This window comes from Falco peregrinus, chromosome 8, assembly GCF_023634155.1.
Source record: "Falco peregrinus isolate bFalPer1 chromosome 8, bFalPer1.pri, whole genome shotgun sequence".
In the NCBI taxonomy this organism is placed as follows: Eukaryota; Metazoa; Chordata; class Aves; order Falconiformes; family Falconidae; genus Falco; species Falco peregrinus.
In genome coordinates this window covers 66,019,258-66,032,610 of record NC_073728.1, presented here as the reverse complement: position 1 = coordinate 66,032,610, position 13,353 = coordinate 66,019,258, and the positions used below count along the sequence as shown (strand labels likewise).

At 54.2% G+C, this 13,353-nt stretch overlaps 1 long non-coding RNA gene across 5 annotated transcripts; it reads left to right on the top strand.

Annotated features, from left to right (window-relative positions):
* Positions 1-1,815: 1,815 nt before the first annotated feature.
* On the top strand, positions 1,816-7,302 carry LOC129784981 (uncharacterized). Of its 5 annotated transcripts, XR_008748357.1 has the most exons (6): positions 1,816-1,979; positions 2,785-2,832; positions 3,590-3,745; positions 4,286-4,417; positions 5,790-5,896; positions 7,057-7,302. It is a non-coding gene; the product is annotated as an uncharacterized LOC129784981 (long non-coding RNA). The 5 variants fall into 5 exon arrangements; XR_008748358.1 differs by lacking the exon at positions 3,590-3,745; XR_008748356.1 differs by lacking the exons at positions 2,785-2,832; positions 3,590-3,745 and having other exon boundaries at positions 1,819-1,979.
* The last annotated feature ends 6,051 nt before the right edge of the window (positions 7,303-13,353 follow it).

Genomic DNA, 13,353 nt, shown 5'->3' with positions numbered 1-13,353 from the left:
GGCAGCAGCGCTCCACCAACAGGGCCGGCTGCAGTACCCAAATATATTTCGCTAGAGGGCAGCAGAGATCCACCAACCGGGCCGGCTGCAGTACCCAAATATATTTCGCTAGATGGCAGCAGCGCTCCACCAACAGGGCCGGCTGCAGTACCCATTTATATTTCGCTAGGTGGCAGCAGCGCTGCACCAACAGGGCCGGCTGCAGTACCCATTTTTATTTCGCTAGGTGGCAGCAGCGCTCCACCAACCGGGCCGGCTGCAGTACCCAATTATATTTCGCTAGGTGGCAGCAGCGCTCCACCAACAGGGCCGGTTGCAGTACCCATTTATATTTCGCTAGGTGGCAGCAGCGATCCACCAACAGGGCGGCTGCCGTACCCAAATATATTTCGCTAGGTGGCAGCAGCGCTCCACCAACAGGGCCGGCTGCAGTACCCAAATATATTTCGCTAGAGGGCAGCAGAGATCCACCAACCGGGCCGGCTGCAGTACCCAAATATATTTCGCTAGATGGCAGCAGCGATCCACCAACCGGGCCGGCTGCAGTACCCATTTTTATTTCGCTAGGTGGCAGCAGCGCTCCACCAACAGGGCCGGCTGCAGTACCCATTTTTATTTCGCTAGGTGGCAGCAGCGCTGCACCAACAGGGCCGGCTGCAGTACCCAATTAAGTTTCGCTAGGTGGCAGCAGCGCTCCACCAACCGGGTGGCTGCAGTACCCAAATATATTTCGCTAGGTGGCAGCAGCGCTCCACCAACAGGGCCGGCTGCAGTACCCATTTTTATTTCGCTAGGTGGCAGCAGCGCTGCACCAACAGGCCCGGCTGCAGTACCCATTTATATTTCGCTAGATGGCAGCAGCGATCCACCAACAGGGCCGGTTGCAGTACCCATTTATATTTCGCTAGGTGGCAGCAGCGCTCCACCAACAGGGCCGGCTGCAGTACCCAAATATATTTCGCTAGGTGGCAGCAGCGCTCCACCAACAGGGCCGGCTGCAGTACCCAAATATATTTCGCTAGAGGGCAGCAGAGATCCACCAACCGGGCCGGCTGCAGTACCCAAATATATTTCGCTAGATGGCAGCAGCGCTCCACCAACAGGGCCGGCTGCAGTACCCATTTATATTTCGCTAGGTGGCAGCAGCGATCCACCAACAGGGCCGGCTGCAGTACCCATTTTTATTTCGCTAGGTGGCAGCAGCGATCCACCAACAGGGCCGGCTGCAGTACCCAATTATATTTCGCTAGGTGGCAGCAGCGCTCCACCAACAGGGCCGGCTGCAGTACCCATTTATATTTCGCTAGGTGGCAGCAGCGATCCACCAACAGGGCGGCTGCAGTACCCAAATATATTTCGCTAGGTGGCAGCAGCGCTCCACCAACAGGGCCGGCTGCAGTACCCAAATATATTTCGCTAGAGGGCAGCAGAGATCCACCAACCGGGCCGGCTGCAGTACCCAAATATATTTCGCTAGATGGCAGCAGCGATCCACCAACCGGGCCGGCTGCAGTACCCATTTTTATTTCGCTAGGTGGCAGCAGCGCTCCACCAACAGGGCCGGCTGCAGTACCCATTTTTATTTCGCTAGGTGGCAGCAGCGCTGCACCAACAGGGCCGGCTGCAGTACCCAATTAAGTTTCGCTAGGTGGCAGCAGCGCTCCACCAACCGGGTGGCTGCAGTACCCATTTTTATTTCGCTAGATGGCAGCAGCGCTCCACCAACAGGGCCGGCTGCAGTACCCAAATATATTTCGCTAGATGGCAGCAGCGCTCCAACTATCGGGCAGCGCATGCGCAGAAACGACGTGACGCCAAAGGGGCGGGGCTTCCGGCCTCGTACGTATGGGCTACGCATACGGCCCCGGAAGGTGGGTTCATTTCCGGCCCGCGCGGCGCGCTGGAGTGGCTGTGGAGGTGCGGAGCCTTCGCCGGGAACCTGGAAGAGTTTCGGGCCGGGACGTGCGGCGGCGCGCTGGGTGAGCGCTCGGGCTGAGGGTGGGCGGGGGCCGGCGGGCAGCGGCCGAGTCGGGGGGATGTGGCGGGCCGGCGCTCGGCCGCGGCAGGGAGCACCTGGTGCCGGCGGCGGGCGGGCTGAGGCAGGCAGGCGGCCCGGCCCGGGACCGGCGGGGCTGCCGCCGGTTCTCGTCTCCCCGGCAGGGACGGTGGTCAGCGGGCTCCTCACGGGGCTGCCCTTTTTTGGGTGGGTGGGTGTTTGTTTTTTTTTTTTTTTTTCTCTCGGAGCCGCGCCGCTACCTCGGCGAGGAGCGGCGGCGGGGCGGCCCCGGTGCTCGCTTGTGGCGGCGGCGCCCGGGAGAGAGGGGTCGGCCCGCGCCGCCCCGCCGCCCACCCGCCGCCGCCTCCGGGCTGCCCGGGCAGCCGCCGCAGCTCTGCGCGGGGCTTTGTCTTTCCCCCAGCCGCTGGCCTGAGCCGTGGCAGGCGGCTGGGGCTGCCGGCCCCCGCGGGCCGCAGAGAGGCTGCCTCGGGGCCTGCGGTAACGCTGTCGCGGGGGGGGGGTGGCTCAGGAGCCTCTTCCCGCCCCTGGGAGCGGGCAAAGGCAAGAAAAGAAAGCCGGTAGCAGGATCCCCACCCGTCGCCCCCGACTGCTGATTTCTCCGCAAGCGTTTAACCACCGGGATGGGCTGGGAGGCAGCAGCTACTCGGGTGTCTGGCTGATCTTGTGTCGTGACAGTCAGCTCCGGGTCCGGAGCAGCCGAGGGGAAGAGGCCTTTTGATTTGCTTCCCAGTGAAACGGGGGGTCTTTTGTTTTTCCTTTGTCCCTAGGTTCGTCTGGAATTGTACATTGACAAATCAAGGGGAGCGGAACCGAAGGTCAGTCGAGATGTTACTTTTCCCCGTGTGCCTTGTGCTTGTGAGTCGGACTGCTGACTACGGAGGGATAACCTTTGTACTTGCCGAGGGCCCGCGAGGCTCCGTGTGCCCGCTGCTTCCGAGTGCTGCGCTGCGGCTCGGGCAACGGCCGGGGAGGAATTGTCGGTCCCTCGTGGTTACGCAGCCGGGCCTGCTAGGCGCTTGAAGCAGCGCGTCCGGTCGGGCAGTATTATTTTTCTAGATTGTAAATGAGCCCGAGGTATAAACCCCCTTACGTTTCTGTATGGCGGTGTACTTTGTGAGAGAGCTCAGATGTACTGATGGAGCTGGCACAGAGTTCCCTTGGGACTCCAGATTTGACTGTCTTGTTGAAAGGCTCCAGAGCCTGCTTTGAAAGTCGCTTGACAAAGCACAGCTTTGCCGTGATTTTTAGACTGGAATTCCGACTGTAATGCCAATGCCACGTGTTAGCCTTTCTCCAGCAGCTATTAAAAGCAGAATGAGCGTTAAGAATCTGATTACCTTTGAACTAAATTCAAAACAAAGCTGCGGGGTGAAGCGACTGGAAGCGTCCTGCCAGTCTGACGTGGGTATCGCTGCCGTGCGTGTTTTCTGCCTGTCTACTGATCGCTCCTGCCTCTTGTTCTGCTGTGGTAATTCCTTTGGGGAAGGCGTTGGGCTCTGACTGAAGTGCATCCTGACTTCCTCCTGACCCCTGCGAGATGTCATCGGTGTTTGCCTTCCTCCCCTTTCACAGGGCCTCGGCTGTTGCGTGCAGAGAAGCTGTCAGCCTTGTGAGAGAGCATGCAGCCGGCAAGCGCATCGTGGTGCTTCGGTACCGAGCTGATACCGCAGGCGTCCGTCTTTTGTTTGCGAAAAGGGATCGCGAGGAAAGGTGCTGACGTTGGAGGGGGTAAGGTGGCGGGAGAACAGGTAGGAGGCAGCTTTCAACCGGTTTTAGGCTTAACTCCTGTGTTCCTGAGCAAGGTTCTGGGCTTCGAGGGGTTTGCTTTTGGCTTTTTGCCTTCAGCGCGTCCTCCGTCACCGCTGTCGGCGTGCGCTGAGCTGCTGCTTAGGGAACTGTGGTGATACAGACTGTGTGCGTGCCAGCCGTCCTCCAGGCTATAGCTGTATTCTACCCTAAAAAAAGCTTTCCGTAATACTATGCTTCCGTTAGGACGCAATTTTCTCGAGTTCCCCCCACCTCAGGGTGATTTTCCCACACCCCTAACCCCAACCCCTAAGCCCACCTGCAACACCCCATTTTCTCCTAGGCTTGTAGGAGTGGCCTGAGAGGTGCTTGCAGGGTATTCCATTTTGCCTTAGACAGCTTAGGAGACCAACCACATGCCTGGAGATCTGTATCTATCCTTAGGCTCCTAGTGGGATTCACACAAAACCAGTATGTGTGGGCACATTCTCCTAGCAGCTCGGTGACTTTTTGCTGTTGCAGAGGTGATTTCCAGGCGGAGCTGACCAGTGGGGTTCTCTGGCTGAGGGGAAGACCAGCCGTCAGCTGGTGGATGTGCTTCTGGAAGAAATAGCAACGGGAGCTCTAAGAGAGGGAAATGGCTTCCCTGCATGGGTATGTGGAAGCTTTCTTCACTGCTTGTTTCCACTGAGATTAATTGGTAATAAATACCCATTAGGAAGGTGGGAGAATTACTTTCGTGGCCGGTGTCTTCAATATTCACCACCTTCTTCTTAGTGTAAACACTGAAAACTTTCAAGCCAGGGAAACTCAGGTGCACTAGAAAAGCTGAAACGGTGAGCGTACTGAAGACATAGCTGAAGTAGCCACACTTGACAATGATGCCACGTGAACCACCGGACATGCAGGTATTTCTAGTGGGCTCGAGCCCCTGCTAATGCTGCGCTATATGGCCAAGCCAAAGTAACAGCTTCCTGCTGCTGAAAAGCCTCGTCCTCCTCCCCTCTCCCTGCCCCGGTACTGGTGGCCGTGACCGGGAAGTGTCCAGCAGAGCAGTATTTGGGTTTTCCCGGGTTACTTCTCTGCTGACGAGATTAATGCAGACAAGCGCCAGAATGACTAAGTAGCAAGACTACATTGTAAGGAATGACTGCTTCTTGTGGCATGAGGAAGTTCATTCAACTCACCATGTCCCATTGCACCGTACCCCAGCACATGGGGGAAGCAGGCAATGATACAGGGACAAGGAAGCGTTGCAAGAATTCTTCACGTCATACTAAGCACGACTGTATCCAGAGGTTCTCTCTGGGATAGAGTAGCATTTCTTTGATCCTTCGACATCTTTTCCTCAGCCTTTCCAGAAGCTTGAACCGTTTTCCCTGCCATTCCTGAAAGGTATTTCCAAGGAAGATCTTTCCTTTTCTGGTTTTGTTGGGCAGAACCTCTCAGAGAGTCCCATTTTTTTTCCACCCTGGAGCACTCGAGACAAGTTGCAAAGGTGCCGACAGATGTGTTTTGTAGTACTGCGAGACCCACACAAAAGACCTATCCCTAATATAATCCCTAAATCCCTAAAACAAATGTAATCCTTAATTAAATCTCTAATCCCTAAAACCTAAGTAACGTCAGTTTAATTCTTTGAATAAGGATAAGTTGTCAATGAGGTCTTCAGTGCTGTACCTGCTTGCATCAACTAGTTCTTGGATTGGCTCTTTCCTTTTCAGGAGAATGGGAATAAATTAGGGATTAAATTAGTTTTATAAGACTAGCTAGGTTTATCAGACTTACAAAGCTGGAGTGCCCACCACAAGCTCTAACACCTGAAGGCCCTCTGCAGACAATGGCAGTGCAAGCTTGTGCCTTTTCTGTGATGGGAGTTTTTCCCATATTCTTTCTCTCTATTTCCACTTTTCACATGGAAATTCCATTTCTAGGAGAGCCGCGTTATTTTCGTGCACATTGAGAGGCAGCTCTAATGCAGACCGGAACACATGTTCGGTGCTAACACAGCTGTAATTTCTTTCAGAAGGAGGAGGGGAGCGCTGAAGCTTTCGTGGCCAAGCCCCGGAGCCAGGATGTCAGGGAGAAGCAGGAGTATCTGAGCCAGCTGAAGAACAAGCTGGGAGATCTACTGTAAGTATGGAGGGAAGGGGCTGATGGGGACAGTAGCTCAGGACCGCGCGTGCAGAGGGAACCCCGCAGTGGACGCAGTGTGCGTGGCCAGCGCAGGCCTCCCTGCGCTACAGAGCTGTGCCCGTTGCAGTGAATGCCGAGACCTGGCTGAGCCCGGCTCTGCGGAACACTGCGAGCAGCAGTCCCCGACCCAAAGAACTTTGGCGTGGCAGACAGCGAGCAGAGATCAGTTGTACCACTAATCCCCTTCGGTACAGTGCTCCTCTGTCGCGACGGAGGGAAGACACAGTCAATCAATATGAGTGATCAGCAGACTTCGTTTATTGTACCTTACAGTCACCTTTTATGCCTTGTTATAATTAGCTCATACGTATTGCAAAAGTTAAGCTCATTATTGGTGAGTTGCCTAAATATCAAGCCCACCCCTAGTTTCTCTTCTGTAGTTATCTGTTCCCACCTGCAACATTCTTTTCCCACCGAAATCTTCCTGTTATTGTGTAACAAGAACAGCCAAAGGCAGTGTATTTGTGCTTTACTTCAGATAAGCTGAGAGCGATGTGCATTTTTGTCTAGCCAGCTAGACTATGTTTATGTGAACTTTTTCAGCTAGCCAGTTATCCACACTCCTCAGCTCTCCAAAAATAGCGGTAAAATCCTGTACATCTTCAGAGACTGGTTCTGAGGAGTGGGAAGAGCAAATAGGACTGACAACTGGTGCAAATCTGAGAAATAATTCCACCTCAAAACAAGAGGCAATTACTGCATTGAAAAAAAGTCTGGTGCCACACCGAGCACCGAGGAGAACGCCAGAGGTGGGCAGGTGCCTGTGAAGTGAAATCCTGTCCAACGTGGGCACTGGATTAGCAAGAAGTACAGTTCTGTAATAAGGGATATCAATGCACAATAGAGTGAAATTAAGGTCTTCCCAGGTTATCATGAATCTAAGATTTCTTAACTTCCGGTCAGTTTGAGGTTTAGCATTCACCAGTCTTTATTGCACATGTGTTTAACAACGGGATGCTAGTAGAGGCAGAGATGACTGTATCAAAAGACATCTCTGCTCTGCATTTCGGGCAACATGGATTCTCAGTGTGACACAAGTAAGTAAATGTTCTTTTCACATACCACAACGTAATGGTGACTGTGTTGTTTTGGAACAGAGAGGGGAAGGCAGATGATCTGAAGACTGCTTTCTGTGCGATTGATCCCGGTATCGACGATCAGACGCTAGATACCTACGTTGACCTGCCGGATCAAGAAGATGTGCCTGTGGAAACTGCACTCGAGAGGCTGCTTGCTGGATATGCGAGACGAGTAGGGCCCTCGCCCAGGGAGGGAAGCACGACAGGCTTTGGAGGGGAGGAAGGAGACTTCCAATAATAAGAATAAATGGACTGTTTGATCTACGGGTTTGGGTGCCAAGCCGAGAGTTGGAGTTACTGCGTTAAATACTTCTTCCCATTGCATATGGAGGTACAGCTCGTAAGAGCTGAGTGGGTGGGCTAGCTTGAGCTATCGGAAGCGCTTTCATCTTAAGCAGCACAGCACTCCGAGACAATTTTACAGCCTCTGCAGAGTCATTTTAGCTCAGCAAGACCTGTGGTGGGAGGCTGCCTGATCCCCAGACAGAGGCTTCACACCCCCGGGGCGCCGAGGCACTTCAGGGTGTCAGGCGCTCTGCTTGGTGACACAAGAGCTGTGCTCCACAGCCATTGCTGGAACCTGAGAAGCCACCGTCAGGCTCCAGGCTGCAGCGTGGCTGCTTTGGCCCTTGGCCCTTACAGTCCCTTGTCTCAAAGAAAGAGGGTTTCAAAGATTCCTTTGCAAAATAAGGTGCCGGTTGCAAGCAAAAGGTGAGGTCAGCCCACACGAAGTCTGCTATCGTGTCTGTCCCCGAGGAGACTTTTGTCTTGGTGTGGCTGCTGTTGTCCAGTATGAAATCACTCAACAGACGTTCAAGTGCTGCCCCACGAGTAGATTTAACCAAACTCTGAGCTGCAAAAGTCATCCAAGCATAGAAAAACTGAAATCAGTCCCTTGCTGCGAGGAAGGCACCACGTGCCCTTTGGTAACTTTACTCAGTCGTCCCTACTCATAGTGTCCGCTTTGCCCTGCACATAGCCCTCTCTAGGGAGGGGAGGGAGGATTCTGGAAACAAAAAAGACTGTAGGAAAACAGCTCTGCTGTGGTCCTGCCTGAATTGCCGAGTAACTGGAGCAAACCTGAGAAGCAAAACCCTTTCTTTTTCTTGCGATGTAGGCATATGAAAAGTAGAAAGGGGTAAGCTGAAATCCAAAGACACCTTCCTGATAAAGCACTAGTTTTGTAAACTTGCCAAAACTGATTACATTTGTAAAGCAGGAAGGCACCATAGCTGGTGTGACACAGCATGTACCACCCAGAGGTACGAGGCCCTGGGGCTTTCTGCCTTAATACTCGAACCTGGTGCCAGGCACATCCAACACAAGTCACAAAATAGCAGGAAAGGACCTCCACCAACCGGGCGGCTGCAGTACCCAATTATATTTCGCTAGATGGCAGCAGCGCTCCACCAACAGGGCCGGCTGCAGTACCCATTTATATTTCGCTAGATGGCAGCAGCGCTCCACCAACAGGGCCGGCTGCAGTACCCAATTAAGTTTCGCTAGGTGGCAGTAGCTATCCACCAACAGGGCCGGCTGCAGTACCCAAATATATTTCGCTAGATGGCAGCAGCGCTCCAACTATCGGGCAGCGCATGCGCAGAAACGACGTGACGCCAAAGGGGCGGGGCTTCCGGCCTCGTACGTATGGGCTACGCATACGGCCCCGGAAGGTGGGTTCATTTCCGGCCCGCGCGGCGCGCTGGAGTGGCTGTGGAGGTGCGGAGCCTTCGCCGGGAACCTGGAAGAGTTTCGGGCCGGGACGTGCGGCGGCGCGCTGGGTGAGCGCTCGGGCTGAAGGGCGGCCGGGGGCCGGCGGGCAGCGGCCGAGTCGGGGGGATGTGGCGGCCCGGCGCTCGGCCGCGGCAGGGAGCGCCTGGTGCCGGCGGCGGGCGGGCTGAGGCAGGCGGGCGGCCCGGCCCGGGACCGGCGGGGCTGCCGCCGGTTCTCGTCTCCCCGGCAGTGACGGTGGTCAGCGGGCTCCTCACGGGGCTGCCCTTTTTTGGGTGTTTTTTTTTTTTTTTTTTTTTTGTCTCTCGGAGCCGCGCCGCTACCTCGGCGAGGAGCGGCGGCGGGGCGGCCCCGGTGCTCGCTTGTGGCGGCGGCGCCCGGGAGAGGGGTCGGCCCGCGCCGCCCCGCCGCCCACCCGCCGCCTCCGGGCTGCCCGGGCAGCCGCCGCAGCCGCCGCTGCTCTGCGCGGGGCTTTGTCTTTCCCCCAGCCGCTGGCCTGAGCCGTGGCAGCCGACTGGGGCTGCCGGCCCCCGCGGGCCGCAGAGGCTGCCTTGGGGCCTGCGGTAACGCTGTCGCGGGGTGGGGTGGCTCAGGAGCCTCTTCCCGCCCCTGCGAGCGGGCAAAGGCAAGAAAAGAAAGCCAGTAGCAGAATCCCCACCCGTCGCCCCCGACTGCTGATTTCTCCGCAAGCGTTTAACCACCGGGATGGGCTGGGAGGCAGCAGCTACTCGGGTGTCTGGCTGATCTTGTGTCGTGACAGTCAGCTCCGGGTCCGGAGCAGCCGAGGGGAAGAGGCCTTTTGATTTGCTTCCCAGTGAAACGGGGGTCTTTTGTTTTTCCTTTGTCCCTAGGTTCGTCTGGAATTGTACATTGACAAATCAAGGGGAGCGGAACCGAAGGTCAGTCGAGATGTTACTTTTCCCCGTGTGCCTTGTGCTTGTGAGTCGGACTGCTGACTACGGAGGGATAACCTTTGTACTTGCCGAGGGCCCGCGAGGCTCCGTGTGCCCGCCGCTTCCGAGTGCTGCGCTGCGGCTCGGGCAACGGCCGGGGAGGAATTGTCGGTCCCTCGTGGTTACGCAGCCGGGCCTGCTAGGCGCTTGAAGCAGCGCGTCCGGTCGGGCAGTATTATTTTTCTAGATTGTAAATGAGCCCGAGGTATAAACCCACTTACGTTTCTGTATGGCGGTGTACTTTGTGAGAGAGCTCAGATGTACTGATGGAGCTGGCACAGAGTTCCCTTGGGACTCCAGATTTGACTGTCTTGTTGAAAGGCTCCAGAGCCTGCTTTGAAAGTCGCTTGACAAAGCACAGCTTTGCCGTGATTTTTAGACTGGAATTCCGACTGTAATGCCAATGCCACGTGTTAGCCTTTCTCCAGCAGCTATTAAAAGCAGAATGAGCGTTAAGAATCTGATTACCTTTGAACTAAATTCAAAACAAAGCTGCGTGGTGAAGCGACTGGAAGCGTCCTGCCAGTCTGACGTGGGTATCGCTGCCGTGCGTGTTTTCTGCCTGTCTACTGATCGCTCCTGCCTCTTGTTCTGCTGTGGTAATTCCTTTGGGTAAGGCGTTGGGCTCTGACTGAAGTGCATCCTGACTTCCTCCTGACCCCTGCGAGATGTCATCGGTGTTTGCCTTCCTCCCCTTTCACAGGGCCTCGGCTGTTGCGTGCAGAGAAGCTGTCAGCCTTGTGAGAGAGCATGCAGCCGGCAAGCGCATCGTGGTGCTTCGGTACCGAGCTGATACCGCAGGCGTCCGTCTTTTGTTTGCGAAAAGGGATCGCGAGGAAAGGTGCTGACGTTGGAGGGGGTAAGGTGGCGGGAGAACAGGTAGGAGGCAGCTTTCAACCGGTTTTAGGCTTAACTCCTGTGTTCCTGAGCACGGTTCTGGGCTTCGAGGGGTTTGCTTTTGGCTTTTTGCCTTCAGCGCGTCCTCCGTCACCGCTGTCGGCGTGCGCTGAGCTGCTGCTTAGGGAACTGTGGTGATACAGACTGTGTGCGTGCCAACCGTCCTCCAGGCTATAGCTGTATTCTACCCTAAAAAAAGCTTTCCGTAATACTATGCTTCCGTTAGGACGCAATTTTCTCGAGTTCCCCCCACCTCAGGGTGATTTTCCCACACCCCTAACCCCAACCCCTAAGCCCACCTGCAACACCCCATTTTCTCCTAGGCTTGTAGGAGTGGCCTGAGAGGTGCTTGCAGGGTATTCCATTTTGCCTTAGACAGCTTAGGAGACCAACCACATGCCTGGAGATCTGTATCTATCCTTAGGCTCCTAGTGGGATTCACACAAAACCAGTATGTGTGGGCACATTCTCCTAGCAGCTCGGTGTCTTTTTGCTGTTGCAGAGGTGATTTCCAGGCGGAGCTGACCAGTGGGGTTCTCTGGCTGAGGGGAAGACCAGCCGTCAGCTGGTGGATGTGCTTCTGGAAGAAATAGCAACGGGAGCTCTAAGAGAGGGAAATGGCTTCCCTGCATGGGTATGTGGAAGCTTTCTTCACTGCTTGTTTCCACTGAGATTAATTGGTAATAAATACCCATTAGGAAGGTGGGAGAATTACTTTCGTGGCCGGTGTCTTCAATATTCACCACCTTCTTCTTAGTGTAAACACTGAAAACTTTCAAGCCAGGGAAACTCAGGTGCACTAGAAAAGCTGAAACGGTGAGCGTACTGAAGACATAGCTGAAGTAGCCACACTTGACAATGATGCCACGTGAACCACCGGACATGCAGGTATTTCTAGTGGGCTCGAGCCCCAGCTAATGCTGCGCTATATGGCCAAGCCAAAGTAACAGCTTCCTGCTGCTGAAAAGCCTCGTCCTCCTCCCCTCTCCCTGCCCCGGTACTGGTGGCCGTGACCGGGAAGTGTCCAGCAGAGCAGTATTTGGGTTTTCCCGGGTTACTTCTCTGCTGACGAGATTAATGCAGACAAGCGCCAGAATGACTAAGTAGCAAGACTACATTGTAAGGAATGACTGCTTCTTGTGGCATGAGGAAGTTCATTCAACTCACCATGTCCCATTGCACCGTACCCCAGCACATGGGGGAAGCAGGCAATGATACAGGGACAAGGAAGCGTTGCAAGAATTCTTCACGTCATACTAAGCACGACTGTATCCAGAGGTTCTCTCTGGGATAGAGTAGCATTTCTTTGATCCTTCGACATCTTTTCCTCAGCCTTTCCAGAAGCTTGAACCGTTTTCCCTGCCATTCCTGAAAGGTATTTCCAAGGAAGATCTTTCCTTTTCTGGTTTTGTTGGGCAGAACCTCTCAGAGAGTCCCATTTTTTTTCCACCCTGGAGCACTCGAGACAAGTTGCAAAGGTGCCGACAGATGTGTTTTGTAGTACTGCGAGACCCACACAAAAGACCTATCCCTAATATAATCCCTAAATCCCTAAAACAAATGTAATCCTTAATTAAATCTCTAATCCCTAAAACTTAAGTAACGTCAGTTTAATTCTTTGAATAAGGATAAGTTGTCAATGAGGTCTTCAGTGCTGTACCTGCTTGCATCAACTAGTTCTTGGATTGGCTCTTTCCTTTTCAGGAGAATGGGAATAAATTAGGGATTAAATTAGTTTTATAAGACTAGCTAGGTTTATCAGACTTACAAAGCTGGAGTGCCCACCACAAGCTCTAACACCTGAAGGCCCTCTGCAGACAATGGCAGTGCAAGCTTGTGCCTTTTCTGTGATGGGAGTTTTTCCCATATTCTTTCTCTCTATTTCCACTTTTCACATGGAAATTCCATTTCTAGGAGAGCCGCGTTATTTTCGTGCACATTGAGAGGCAGCTCCTGTGCAGACCGGAACACATGTTCGGTGCTAACACAGCTGTAATTTCTTTCAGGAGGAGGCGGGCAGCGCTGAAGCTTTCGTGGCCAAGCCCCGGAGCCAGGATGTCAGGGAGAAGCAGGAGTATCTGAGCCAGCTGAAGAACAAGCTGGGAGATCTACTGTAAGTATGGAGGGAAGGGGCTGATGGGGACAGTAGCTCAGGACCGCGCGTGCAGAGGGAACCCCGCAGTGGACGCAGTGTGCGTGGCCAGCGCAGGCCTCCCTGCGCTACAGGGCTGTGCCCGTTGCAGTGAATGCCGAGACCTGGCTGAGCCCGGCTCTGCGGAACACTGCGAGCAGCAGTCCCCGACCCAAAGAACTTTGGCGTGGCAGACAGCGAGCAGAGATCAGTTGTACCACTAATCCCCTTCGGTACAGTGCTCCTCTGTCGCGACGGAGGGAAGACACAGTCAATCAATATGAGTGATCAGCAGACTTCGTTTATTGTACCTTACAGTCACCTTTTATGCCTTGTTATAATTAGCTCATACGTATTACAAAAGTTAAGCTCATTATTGGTGAGTTGCCTAAATATCAAGCCCACCCCTAGTTTCTCTTCTGTAGTTATCTGTTCCCACCTGCAACATTCTTTTCCCACCGAAATCTTCCTGTTATTGTGTAACAAGAACAGCCAAAGGCAGCGTATTTGTGCTTTACTTCAGATAAGCTGAGAGCGATGCGCATTTTTGTCCAGCCAGCTAGACTATGTTTATGTGAACTTTTTCAGCTAGCCAGTTATCCA